Genomic DNA, 14865 nt, shown 5'->3' with positions numbered 1-14865 from the left:
GAGGAACATTATGAGATTTTTTTTAGCCCAATTACCCAACCCTCTCAGCAGTACTCTCCCCCTATTGCACGTGTAATGCTCCCGACACTGGTAGAGTGAGGACTGACACATGCGCAACCAGCCATTGCTCTGAGGAAAGCACCGGGTACCCAGCTCTGATGCACCAGTGTGTGTTTATACTTTTGACTAAACCAAGCCCTGGTGCAATTGCGAAGGGTGCCTTTCGAACTTTAACAAGCGGGCAGAGACCGCCTGGGGTCACTCTTGCCCGCAAAATCTAGTATCAACCATGCCCGCTCACTCGGCTATCAAAATCATGGGTTAATACTGATATCAAGACAAGACGACATGATTTAATAAGCCAGGTTTAAGGACCCAGCAAGTCATTTATCCCGCTAGCTATTGCATGGATAATGCAGGACCCACTGGGACAGACCTTATGCAGACTCGACTGGCAGCCTTCTGTCATACGTGCATCAGCTTTTGTCCCTTTAAGTTTGTTTGCGAGTATATCAGTATGAGCACAAAGCAAACCAGGACTACAATTCTAGCTTGGTCCGGACCAAGAGAACAGAACTACAAGAATAAACACACCCTGGACCCTGGAGTGTTGGACATTTGATCCCTTGCTTTCAAAAACAATCGGCAGGGCAAGACTAACATTTCGTGATCTGTCCAAAGCTGGTTGTTCCAGAAGTCCTGGTCTTGGTCTAGGTGTTTTTTGGGTTCTGATGGGTTTTTTTCATGCCAATGAAAATCAAACCTGTGCAGTCTCTTTCTGATGGCAGATGCTGTACTTTGACATCTACTGTTTCGAGCGCTGCTTGCGGTCTGCTCATGGGATAAATCGCTAGGATGGCTTGACCTGACCACGCTGGCGGTTGTTTCACTTGTATCCGGATAGTATCTGGATCTACTTTCGGGAGACTGTGAACAGTTTAGAAGAGCGGTGGTGGTTCTTCTACAACGCTGTGGAACCATAGATGGTTCCAATTGAACCGCAAGGGAATACTGATCTCACCTACCGGTAAATAAGCATGAGCAAGAGCGCGACCAGACACGTCTCAGAACCCCTCTAAATATGGTTAGAGAATACAATGCGTCTTGGGGGTGTTTACACTGGGCTTCTCGTGCAGACAAGTAAAATCTGAAGGTTATTCGATCACCAACTACACTTGTTAATGCCAGGTGTAAACAGGCTCTAACTGTCCTGAAATAGGATCACGCCATAGTGACCCCACTTACTTCAGCAGTCGAGAGCAAGCCAAACTATATGTCTGAGGTTAAAATAAGGTTCTCAAAAAGGTTCTCATGGCGTGTCCTAATTTCTTCACAGGTCCGAGGTCGTTTACACAAACATGGTCCCACTAAAAAGGTTGGACTTAATTGCCTCCGCAGGTACTGTGTCACGTCCGCATAACTTGAGACCACTTTTAGCGGCCAGGGCTGCCCACACGTGCACAGCCTGGTAACCATGCGTGGGAATCAGAGGCCCTAACTAGCATGAGCGTCACGCAAGGGCCATTTCTAATCCCCAGCACTTCCCTTTCCCCTCGCCGCTATCGCTCGCTTCTCAATTAACTCCGTATCGGAGCAGCCTGATGGCCCTCTGATCTCCCACTCAATGCCATTGTAGAGCGTGACACTCAACGCCTTTGGGCTTAGATGGATATCGGCTCGCTGGGGCTGCATTCTCATTCTCTATCAGCGCTCTGAAAGGCCAGGAGGGCCGGTTAGGAGGAGAATGGAGTGGGTGCTTATTTGGTTCGGATCAGGAATCAGAATTCAAAGCTTGGCGACCTGTCCTGGTGCTCTCAGTTACATAAGCACTTGCAGGAACTAAGCTTGTTGCCTCTCAGAAACAGATACCATACTTGTGATCACAGCTGTTTAGCGGTTAGCCTTCCTTTGGAAGCACGCTTTTTTGAGACATACTAGACGGATTCAGATCCAGAGTCAGGTCAGAAGAAATTTTCCACAAGTTACCTTTCCATAGAGGTTACACCGGCCATATTCAAGCCCGCACTGTTGCTAAGGAAGCAGCGCCTTGTGTTGCTCATGGTGTTCTGGCACAAAGAGAATGGACATCAAAGAGTGGGAGTGTGTGGGGGTGGTGTTTTAGGGATGTGCGTCTAAAGCTGCTTTCAGATAGTTTCATTCTTTCCGCAGCCTTTTTACTCAAGTTCGAACATTGAGACCGTACCATGTTGTTGAAAGGCTGGACATTGGCACTGCTCGAACTCGGTTGCCAGATTAGGTCTTAGGTCTAGTGACTGACAGTAAGACTTTGTACATGGTTTCATTTAATCAACCTCACCTAAAACAAAATGGTAATTTAAGTACGCCTAATCCTGCCAGATGGGGAGAACATTTTGTTTTGTGATGTTTGTCAAAATAATGATTTCAATTATCAAGATTTTTGATTTATTTTGACTGAATTTTTTTTAATGATGACAATTTCTCAGGTTTCTTAAGATTAAGTCATTTTGTCAAAGTAAATACTTGATTTATTGAGATTTTGACTAGTTTTGTTGAAACAATTTGTCAAAATAAGGACATTAATTCTTGTTATTTTGACTTTCTGATTAAATAAGGACTAAAATTCTTGTTATTTTGACTTTCTGTTGAAATAAGGACATAAATTCTTGTTATTTTGACTTTCTGATTAAATAAGGACTAAAATTCCTGTTATTTTGACTTTCTGTTGAAATAAGGACATTAATTCTTGTTATTTTGACTATTCTGTTGAAGTAACGACTTTCTTTAGACTTTAACTGATTTTGTTGATAATAATGAGCTCAGCAAAGGAAGCGCTCACATGCTAAGAATGTGCTCACATCATAGCAAATGAAGCTCTTGTATGCTAACAACATGCTCTCATGCTAATAATGTGCTCACATTATAGCAAAGCAAACGTTCACATGCCAACAGCGCGCTTACATGCTAACAACGTGTGCACATTAAAGTTAAGGAAACTCTACCATGCTAACAATGTGTTCATAATACTGCAAATAATGTGCTCCCATGCTAACGGGGTGCTCAGTATTGCGCTACATACATACACCGCAGCAGAGAAAGTGAATAAAATATGAATTTTCTTCTTGTTTCTTGTTCATAAAAATGTTTTACAGCCCCGGGTTAGAAGATCCAAACCCTCTCTTGAGCAGGAGAGCATGAATCCGAGCCTTCAGGAACTGAGGCTCAGGAACAATACAAGAACGGCTAGCTAGCATTCTCCCGTTATTCTGTTGGCCCCGTACGTTTTTTAAATTATTTTTATTTTATTATATAATTTTTTTTCCCATTGGTCAGACATTTGGTTTCCTATTCCAAAGAAACTGAACCAGTAAACAGAAGACAGTGAGCTAGATCTGTGAATTTTGTACTCTGTAAAAAATATATAATGGGTGTTTTCTACCAAGCTCGAGATCTAGATGTAATTTTTGTTGTTTTGGGTTTTTTTTGGAGGGGGGTTGGGTGGGGGGGGGGGTTGGGTGGATGGAGGGAGGGAGTGTGGGCGGGTGGGTTGGGATTGGGGGTCGTTTCATGGGTGAAAAGCTTTGTGAAAAGGGTTTGTGACGTTGTATAGATGTGGATTTGGCCTAATGCTTTGATCCATGTTATTTTTTGGTTTTCTTTTCCTGAAGGTTTGAGAATATAGAAAGTGTCAGAAAAAAAGAAACAAAGTGTTATATTTGCATGACTTACTGTATTTTTCAAGAGAAGAATTATATCAATGTGTATATTGAGTGGACGTTTGTTGAAAACAAAAACAATTAGGCATCGAAATATCTGTCCGAACTTACTCTAATTTCGAGGGTTTAGGTTTAGGTCTGTTTTTCTATCTCTGATGTGTACTGCTTAACTAATGACAACGTTTCCGGATCCAACTTTCGTTCTCCTGTCATTGTAGTAGTCGTCATCACTGCAGGTCCAAGAGATAGCTGCTACATTGGCTGACATGCTAAAAGTGAGCTCATATGTGAATACTGAGCCCCACATTGTAGCAAGGGAAGCTCTCCCATGCTAACAGTGTGCTCATATTATTGCAAAGAAAAAGCGAGGCATCGGATTTGCATTTGACATGGAAAAGCTTTGGAGTCGTGTTTTCATGCTGCCAGGTTACGAAACCTGGGAAATCCTCCAACTGGGAATTCTCCTGCTTTCCACCTAAAAGGGAAACCACCTTTTTTGAGGTGGGAAGGAGATGGGCCCTCACGGTACAGGCTTTTAAAAGGTGCTTACATTCGAATGAAAGAGTTGACTTTTTAGTGCTTCGTTCATTTTAAAGATGGGTGCAGACTGCGGAAATTTAAAAGCATTAATGTAGCGTGGAATATTAAAATATTAACTATCAAGAAGATCATAAACAAAAGGCATGTGATGATGTTCTTGATCAAATTAAGCCCAGTTCATTGGGTCATGGCATATAAAACGCAAACTGGTCAAAGTCCAGTGATTTTTCCTCTAAACAGCTTCTGACGTTTAGATAACGCACATTTATAACACTTACACTTATTCAGAGCGACTTACAAGGTTACTCGTATTACAGCGTTGGGCCAATGTAGTGTTGGGAGTCTTGTCCAGCATAGTCACCCAGACTGGGAATTGAACCACACATGATCTGGTAGTTCACTGGCCGGTAGTGGTGTTACCTATTGCACCACACCAACCACATCAACAACGTAGATGGTCTCTTACATTAGCCAAATGTCAGAAGCTGTTTAGAGGTGAGGAAAAGTCACTGACTGAACTGTGAGCAGAAGTTAGCCTGTAACATTACAGAAATGATGTTCCAGGAACATTCTGGAAAATTTGTGATGTATGAATGGTTTTCATCAAAGCGTTAGTACGTTTCCCAGTTAAGGAAAAACTACAACAGTACAATGAAAACACTGATAACACTGATTCATAATTACACTGATAAATACTATTTAATGAATGTGTCAAAAAATGTTATTTTTTAATAATTTTTTACACAGATACGCTTACTTTTTAAAATATGCCGACCAAATGCGAAAAGCCCATATTCAATCAGCTGTGAGAATAAATCAAAAACGGGAAATAATTGTACAAAAAATGTAGGAACTTCCAGAAAACTAAGGACTTCAGAGGTTGTGTGGAGTCCATGCCTCGACCTTTAATTTTATGGCTGATCATAAATTTAAAAAAAAAAAAGGACAATAACTCTAACCTTTTGAACTGTGCTTTGATTTGTACATCAATTTTATACAAAATATTAATCTTTTTTACCTTCATGTAGAAATGATGCTTACATTCGGGTTAACGCAAATTCGGTATATCACTTTTTTGACTTTTTTGGCATCTACATTGTTAATGGTATAGCTATCTAGTACACTTTCGAGTACGGTTTGATTGGAAAATAAGTCACACTAAGGCAGAAGCATGCGTTTTGATGTTCGTTTCACAGGGACTTCTCAAAACACGCTATTACATATTGTTCTATGGCTGCTGCGACGTCACAGAACAGGGACTCGGAGGAGGCTCTCAGAAAAGCCCTACAATTTAAGCAGAAATTACAAATTGAAGGACCATTCGAGTGGATTTTTCCCACTATGAAGTTGGAAACTTCTGAGCCATAAATGCAGCCCAAGCTCTGAACTGACATTGTCCGTAAATTGTATCTTCCTGACCCACTTTGAATACATACGGGATTGGCTTAGAACATTGCTAGTAATTTAGCACCACCTGTTTTGGTGCAATTTAGTGCAATTTGGTGCAATTTAACATCTTTACTAAAAAGAAAACATTTTGTCCTTTCAGGTCACTATGATCCGTTCTTTATGCTCTGGCCTTCTGCTGAGAAAACGGCGAATGGCTGTTTTCATCAGTTTGAGAAGTTAGCACTTTCGAGTTTGGCTTTTGCCGCTCTGATCGATATATTAGTGCATTCAGTACATTCCCTGCATTAACCTTGCGGGTGTCCTGCAGCGTCCTTCTTTCTTTTGAAAAAGACTGAAAACAGTACCTCACACACATACAAACACACACAGCAGCTCAGATCAATGCTAAATCCGTCTGACGGAAACGCCGGCCAACGCCTGCATGTATTCCAAGCATGTAGTCCCACCGAGCACAGCAGTCCATTAGCAGTGAATGGGACAGTTTGAGAGATTCTGGAAGCTGAATTTTGACGGTGAGGAGGGGGGGTATTTGCCTCTAGGGGTTTCTGTGGTTGCCATTTCCACTTCTGGCCAGTCGATGGATCGATTGGTTGGGGCCAAGAGACCACACAGGCAAAGGCTACAGCCAGAACTCCACAAAGCCCACGATAGCCTATTTGGAATCTGCACCAAACCGCTGGATTTTCGACTCCACACATGCTGGAAAAAGCAACGCATTGAATTGGCAGTATCCTTCAACAGTTTGGAGAATATTTTTCTGTAAAATGTCTCTTCACTGATACCTTCACAGGCTGGGACAAGAGCGTTGTTAGCAATTTAACGCCTCATTCTAGATAACGAATTTATCAACCAATTAACCAATCAGCCGTAACATTAAAACTAAAGCTGAAGTGAATATCATGGATCATCTGGTTACAGTGGCACCTGTTAGGGGATGGGATCCACAGTCAGTACTTGAAGGTGATTTGTTGGAAGCAGAAAAAACAGACAGGCGTAATAATTCGTCAAGGGCCAGATTGTGGCGGTTAGGCAACTAGACGACAGGTCTTGTAGGGTGTTCCCGGTATGCAGAGACAATTGGTCTCAGGGTCAGGGTCACGGTCGCCCAGGTTTAGGGATGATCAATCCATGGAGGGCCCACCTCACAACTTATACAAGGATCTGCTGCTAACGTCTTGTTGCTAGATACCACAGGACACCTTCAGAGGTCATGTGGTGTCCATGCCTCGGCCTATGCAATATTAAGCAGGTGGTTGTAATTTTATGGCTGATCGGACTGACACATTTATCTGCAACCAAATGGGATTTAATTTATTACAAACAAGCTGAATTTATACATTAATATGACATAGCAGATTAACAATGATTCTTTACCAATTAGGGCTGCATTCTAGGACCATTTGTCCAAGCCAGGAACCATTCAGGCGTCCACATTGTTAATGGTGTAAGGAAGTAAAAAAGGGTTCTATATAATATATGGTTCTTTGACTTATGATAGAGGATAGAGGAACCATTTTTGGTGCTGTATGCACTGGTAAAAGTGTAAGACTGCATTGAGGAACCTTCAAGAAAAGCTCAAGGGTAGATGGGTACATCAAGGGTACACCAATCTGAGGAACCCTGTTAGCAGACAGAAAGCCATTTAAGCATCCAGTGCTGGTCTGAGTTGTCATGGTTTTATGTAGAACCATTGTCCTCTTGTGAGTACAGTCTTTAAAATTGTTCTCAGAAGGGTTGCATGGAGTGATGCCACAGGGTTCCCTGAAGAACCTTTCACAGCCAACACGCTCACGCATGGAATGTAGGCTAGGTGGGTTCCAGGTGGGTATTGGGACCCAGATGGGCTTCCCAAATGCGCCCCATCCATTCAACCCACAATTATCTCACATGGGTCCCATCTAGGCCCCATGTGCAGTGTACAACCCAGATGGGGCCCATGTTTAACCCCTCTTGATCCCATCACTAACCCTGGGGGACCTTGGTTGACATGCATGTGGGGCCTACATGGAACTCACGGACAAAACCTACTGGATTCCAGTTGGGCTACCAAAACAGGACCCACATGTCCTGTTAACTGGTTTAAGAACTTTAAGGACCGTATTTATGTAAGATATAAGTATAAAGGCCTAAAGAACTCCAGCATCACATAAGGGTTCATTACCAGTTGGATATGTTTCTAAAAACCATGTGTCAAGAGGCCAAGAACCGTAATTATGGAGGAGCCTTCAATTTTTTAAGTGCATCTGCACCCAGTGCACCCAGTAGATGTATCTGAAAGGGAATGCGCGTCATGATGCATGCACCTCTCGGTTTCTGTAGCTTTATTTGAAGTCAAGATTCAAAGGCGAATAATTTATGAATTAAGCTCCCGCATCAGCGTGGATTTCTCTCAGAGGTGAAATCCAGGATTCCGACTTTTCTTTCTTTTCTTCGTACTTTTAATTACGGCTGCCGAGCTAAACATGGCAGTACAAACCAAAGCTTTTCCATGGCAGCGAGTGGAGCAGTTTGATCCGCAGTAAGGCGTTTTTACAATAGCCAATGTTTGAACTGAACGCTCTGACAGAACTTAAAATGACTTCCAGCCATTTTGAAGAAGCTTCATCAACAATTTATTCTTTCAGATCGACTGTGTACATTTCTTTTCCTCTTCTTTCTTCCTTTGACTACAGCTGCGAATTCCGGAAAGGACACTTTTTTGGAGAGAGAACACAGTTCTCGGAAACTGGGTTACTTACTTACTCACATACTGTATCTTTTGCTGTTAATGACATTTAACGTTTTTTTTTCCCGCCTCACAAATTCTGTACAAAAGATCTATTTCTATATTTGCAATAAATTTTTAATTACAAAAAAGGAAACTTCCCGACTGATTGTGGTTTTTACTCTGTCCGAATGTTTGTGGACACCCCTGTTGTAAACTTGTATACCTGTTGTATGTTCGTGCAGTGAAGAAGAAAATGAACTGGAGTAAGTAAGTAACTCCAAGTAAGTTCTTCCCCAAATATTGTGTCTCAGTACACAGCTTTGTAGTTAGTTTACAGCTTTAGGGAGAGGCAACGATGTGTATTCTTTGATTAGATGGTCAGTCTTTAGGACTTTTACAATCTAGGCAATATCTCGCTGACTCTGAAGCTTCTGACCCTTTAACCTCTAGGCTATTAGTATCTCCTGAAAGTCTCCAGCCCCCCCAGCATAGTGCAGCTGTAGAGCAGTGGAACTGTGTTCTCCGGAACACAGTTGATGATGGTGCTCCATCCAGTACGTCTGGGATGTTGAGTTGGAGAGTTGGGGAGTTGGGGATGAGGTGCGGTGGGGGTCGTCCAACATCCTGCCTTCACTAAACGTTCTTGTTGCTGAATGCAGTCAAATCCTCAAAGCAATGCTCCTTAAAAATCTAATAGAAAGCCTTCTTCCCTGGATAGTAGAGACAGTTGTCATATCCTTTTCATAAACAACGAATGAGCAGGTGTCCCAATACTTTTGTCCATACTTTTCATTTTGCTGTTGGAGCAAAACCTTGCAAGAGGGGGAACAAAAAATACTGTTACATGATGTTTAAACTAAATATTAAGGATGTGAAATTGGTTGAGGCATGGAAATGTTCAGATACAGTTTAACAAGTCCATTTACCACCCTGTTATTTTGCTCTAAAATAAAACACTTTTAGGAAAGGCTCCTGAAAAACAAACAATGATTAGCTCTGTGTTTATTGGCGGGTTTACAGCAACCTAGCAATAACCTTCAGCTGTTAAAAAAGTAACACTTTGGCATGATTTTGTGTTAGCCCTAGCATCGGGAGATAGTCGTTTTGATCCCCAGTGATTCTCTCAAAAGAGAGTTCATTTAGTACACTACAGGAAGTCTATGGGGTGCTACAGCTTAGTTGTTGTTTTTTTTTTAATTCTCTCTGTTAGACTAATTCTCAAACCAGTCATCAGGGACCCCCTGGACAGTCTAGACTTTTGCTCACAGGGCCAATTTTAACTAGAAGATGACCTCTGGTGTTCATTGATCTGCTGGCAGTGGAGCTCTGGGAGATGCTTTATGAACTGATTGAAGAACAGTGTGATGTTTTCTTATTTGACTTAATCTTGCTAAATTCGTAAAGCTTAGTCCTGAGTGCAAAGGTGATCACTATAATGCCAGGAAAAGACCCAAAGTCTCAAAAAAATAGTAACTCGCAGTTTTAACAATATTGCTGGGCAGTTAAACAGAGTAAGAAGACTGGTAAAGGTACACATTGGTGAAGGTAGCCAACCAAGGAAGACAACACACTGATATATGGTAAGTAAAAAGGGCTCACAGACACACCTAATAGGCAACAGATTGTGCTGGGAACCAATGAGAACAATACACATCATGCATAAATTAAACCAGACAATTTTCTGTAACTGCTGAAATTAAAACCTAACCCTGTGACCCCAAACCTGGGCTTTTACTAGTGGCAGAGGCGCTTTATGGGAGGGTGGGGAAGTTAGGATGATTCTAATGGCCCATGACTGACAGTTGTTGTGGGGCCCAGAATAATATCTGCATCTTAATGGGGTCCAAAATGTGAACTAGTGGCCCGCATACCACTTGGAATGATGGCCCAGAAGTGGCCCAGGTTTTCAGAACCCAATTTCTTTGATGCCCTTAAATGACAATGTTGAGTAAAGATACAAAAACAGTCATTACAGAACAGAACATTAATAATAAACCTAATTTTCTTGTAAGGCACACAACACCTTTCAATAAACAGTATATTCTTGCCATTTTAATATGATTTTTCAGAAGAAATAACTACAGGGGAAATATATTAAATTATTATTTATTTTTATTAATTATTATTTATTAAGTATTATTTTACTTTTTCCATTAGAAATTTTTGTCATTTTATTTTTTCCAGAGAAACAAAATATTATTACATTATATTATATATATATATATATATATATATATATATATATATATATATATATATATATATATAAAACTTCTATTAAAATCTACTACAAACATGTTTCTTTATGGAACCAAAAGTGGTTCTGGTACACTGTGCAACGGTGAGGAGACATGGGATCCGTGGGCCAACCCCCAGGGTACCATGCACACTGGCCTAATGCTAATGCCATTCAGGACAACGAGCCCTGGGTAGACCATAAAGGTTAGTTTAGCCTTCACAGGAGGGGAGGAACACATCGGGGTAGAGACTCTAAGCCAGGGACCGGTGAGCTTATAATTATGTTGGTGCTGGTGACGGGTGGTGTTAATAAAGGTCCCTTCGGGGGTTTGCATTAAGCTTATCTGTGTCTGTGTCTGTGCTTGGCTGACTACCGGGTCAATTAGGTAATTATCTGGTAATAGGGGATATACTTTTTTTTATGGCACCCCTGCTACTAGAAAGTTTTCCTGTCAAATAAACCCCAGAAAAGTACTGTTAAATTACATTTATTTAATTGATTTAATTAATAAAATTGATTTATTTATTTCAAATGCATAAATAACCTGTCAAAATAAAAGCAATTGCTTTCTCCACATGGATTTTAACTTTTAACTTGCCTCTAATAAACACCTTTGCTCAATAACCAAGATATAACTGCAAAAAGAAAAAGAACAGGGCATTATCCTAAAAACTCTAAAATAGAGATAGCCCATGCTGACACACCCACAAAAGGCAAAACACACAGTCTTCTCTTAGACCATAAGACGAAAAAAAACCCCATACAATTATAATGCTTAACAAAACTACTACTAAAAGTCCCTAAATAGAAATCCCAAAGGCACATGTATTTAGTCACATGTTTTCTTGCAGTTATTGGACAGAGATAGATCAGCATAACAAAAGTAATTATGCTTAAAATTATGGAAAATGTTTTCCACTTAATACATAATTTTCTTGTAAAAGCACACAACACCTTTCAGTGTATTACAGTGTATTAATTTTATATGATTTTTCAGAGGAAATAATTACAGGGGAAATATATTAAATTATTATTTAAAATATTCTCTTAACTTTTGTAAACATTTTTGTTATTATATATATATATATATACATATATATATATATATATATATATATATATATATATATACAGTGGGGAGAACAAGTATTTGATACACTGCTGATTTTTCAGGTTTTCCCACTTGCAAAGCATGTAGAAGACTGTAATTTTTATCATAGGTACTCTTCAACTGTGAGTGATGGAATCTAAAACAAAAATCCAGAAAAATACATTGTATGATTTTTAAATAATTAATTTTCATTTTATTGTGGGAAATAAGTATTTGATACACCAGAAAAAGAAACTTAATATTTGGTACAGAAACCTTTGTTTGCAATTACAGAGATGAGACGTTTCCTGTAGTTCTAGACAAGGTTTGCACACACTGCAGCAGGGATTTTGGCCCACTCCTCCATACAGATCTCCTCCAGAGCCTTCAGGTTTCGTGGCTGTCGCTGGGCCACACGGACTTTAAGCTCCCTCCAAAGATTTTCTATTGGATTCAGGTCTGGAGACTGGCTAGGCCACTCCAGGACCTTAAGATGTTTCCTACGGAGCCACTCTTTAGTTGCCCTGGCTGTGTGTTTTGGGTCGTTATCATGCTGGAAGACCCAGCCACGACCCATCTTCAGTGCTCTTACTGAGGGAAGGAGGTTGTTGGCCAAAATCTCACGATACATGGCCCCATCCATCCTTCCCACAATACGGTGCAGTCGTCCTGTCCCCTTTGCAGAAAAGCATCCCCAAAGAATGATGTTTCCACCGCCATGCTTCACGGTTGGGATAGTGTTCTTGGGGTTGTACTCATCATTCTTCTTCCTCCAAACATGACGAGTGGAGTTTAAACCAAAAAGTTCTATTTTTGTCTCATCAGACCACATGACCTTCTCCCATTCCTCCTCTGGATCATTCAGATGGTCATTTGCAAACTTCAGACGGGCTTTGACATGCGTTGGCTTGAGGAAGGGCACCTTGCGTGCACTGCAGGATTTTAATCCTTGACGGCGTAGAGTGTTACTGATTGTTTTCTTTGAGACTGTGGTCCCAGCTCTATTCAGGTCATTGACCAGGTCCTGCCGTGTAATTCTGGGCTCATTCCTCACCTTCCTCAAGATCATTGATGCTTCACGAGGTGAGATCTTGCATGGCGCCCCAGACCGAGGGAGATTATCCGTTATTTTGCATTTCTTCCATTTTCTAATAATTGCACCAACAGTTGTTGCCTTCTCACCAAGCTGCTTGCCTATTGTCCTGTAGCCCATCCCAGCCTTGTGCAGGTCTACAATTTTATCCCTGATGTCCTTACAAAGCTCTCTGGTCTTGGGCATTGTGGAGATGCTGGAGTCTGACTGATTGAGTGTGTGGACAGGTGTCTTTTATACAGGTAACGAGTTCAAACAGGTGCAGTTAATACAGGTAATGAGTGGAGAACAGGAGGGCTTCTTAAAGAAGAAGTAACATGTCTGTGAGAGCCAAAATTCTTACTGGTTGATAGATGATCAAATACTTATTTCCCACAATAAAATGGAAATTAATTATTTAAAAATCATACAATGTATTTTTCTGGATTTTTGTTTTAGATTCCATCACTCACAGTTGAAGAGTACCTATGATAAAAATTACAGTCTTCTACATGCTTTGCAAGTGGGAAAACCTGAAAAATCAGCAGTGTATCAAATACTTGTTCTCCCCACTGTATATATATATATATATATATTTTTTTTTTTTTTTCCAGTGTACGGCATCACTCAAAGAACCTATGGTCAAACAACTCACAAATCAACAAACCCCTCACCAGTCCAGGTATTTGACGTGTTTTAGCTCAGGCACGCCTGATTCAGCTTAATGGAGCCCTTGATTTGCCACCTGATTTGCAAATGTGTGCTCTGAATGAGGACCTCTATTCAGGGGGTTGAGTAATGAGTCGTCAATAAAGGTGGTATTCTGTGTTGAATGTGGAAAAAGCACTTGTTCTATTTAAATTGCTCCTGTTCGATTGGTTTATTGCAAACAGGTGAATTCGTACAAATGAGCCCTCAAAGAAGCCTTGCTTGTGTGCCTGCTAGCTAAGTAATGCACTTCCTGTCAAGAGGCAAGAGTTGCTCTTGCAGTAGGAATTAGAGTAAAATCTGAACAACAGGCAGCGTAGGGGTCTTCCAGGACCTTGGTTGGAAACCACTGGTGTGGGCAGTACATGCTATTGTGTATTTCTATTTATTGTTTGGTCCATAAAAGACTCATCAGTGGAGAAACTATCAGGTTCAGGTTGTCGGGTCTGGACTGGCTATTGGGAATAACGCAAGACTGGGCTGGACTGTCTGCCAGATCTGAAGATGTGTGAAGTCTCTGTTCCACCTTAAACAGTGGCACAGGGAGTCATAGGATCGCTGGTTCGAATCCCAGTCATGCTGTTTGCCATCGGCAGCCGAGGCCCAGAGAGAGCACAATTGGCCTTGCTCTGTCCTCGTGGGTAGATGGCGCTCTCTCCCCACATCGTTTCGTTGCAGTGCTGGCAGTGCTGGCAGTCACTGGCGTCTGCAGGCTGGTGCGTTGGAGCCGGGTATGCGGCGCTTCACTTCCAGGCACGTTGGTTGCCTGGTGATGTTCAGAAAATGACTGCGCACTCGTCGGAAAGTGTGTGTGCTAGTCGGCCCTCACTGGTGACGGGGGGCAAAAACATCCGCACCCGAATTTAAGTGCTGGGCAATTTACACTGATCGGCATTAGTACCACTAGGTCAAATGATTACCAGATCTGCCCTTTTGAGGCATGGATTCTACAAGACCATTGAAGGTGTCCTGTGGAATCTGACACCAAGATGTTAGCCGTAGATTCTTTAAGTTCTGTAAGTTGGGAGGTGGGGCCTCCATGTACATTTTGCTTTCAGTATTAGCTAACGGTAAGTAATGCCTTTATTTTAGAGGGATTTAACTGGACTCTTTCTGTGTGCGGGCGTTGTGTTTGTTGTAGGAGTATCTCATATTCTCTTGTTACGAGTGGGTATATCTGTCCCACTCATCATGTAAAGGACTGGAAGTTGTTCAGATTTCACTCTAATTACTGCTGAGTAACTCTTGCCTCTTGACAGGAACTGCTTTACTCAGCTAGCAGGCACACAAGCAAGGCCTCTTTAAGGGCTCATTTCTACTTATTCACCTTTAAACATTAATAATGTCCTTTTTTAGCCGCTTTATTAGAAACCCATTCCATGTAGCTCCACCTGGCCTGTAGCT

This window comes from Salminus brasiliensis, chromosome 12 (genome assembly GCF_030463535.1).
Source record: "Salminus brasiliensis chromosome 12, fSalBra1.hap2, whole genome shotgun sequence".
NCBI lineage: Eukaryota > Metazoa > Chordata > Actinopteri > Characiformes > Bryconidae > Salminus > Salminus brasiliensis.
This window is presented reverse-complemented; position numbering follows the sequence as displayed.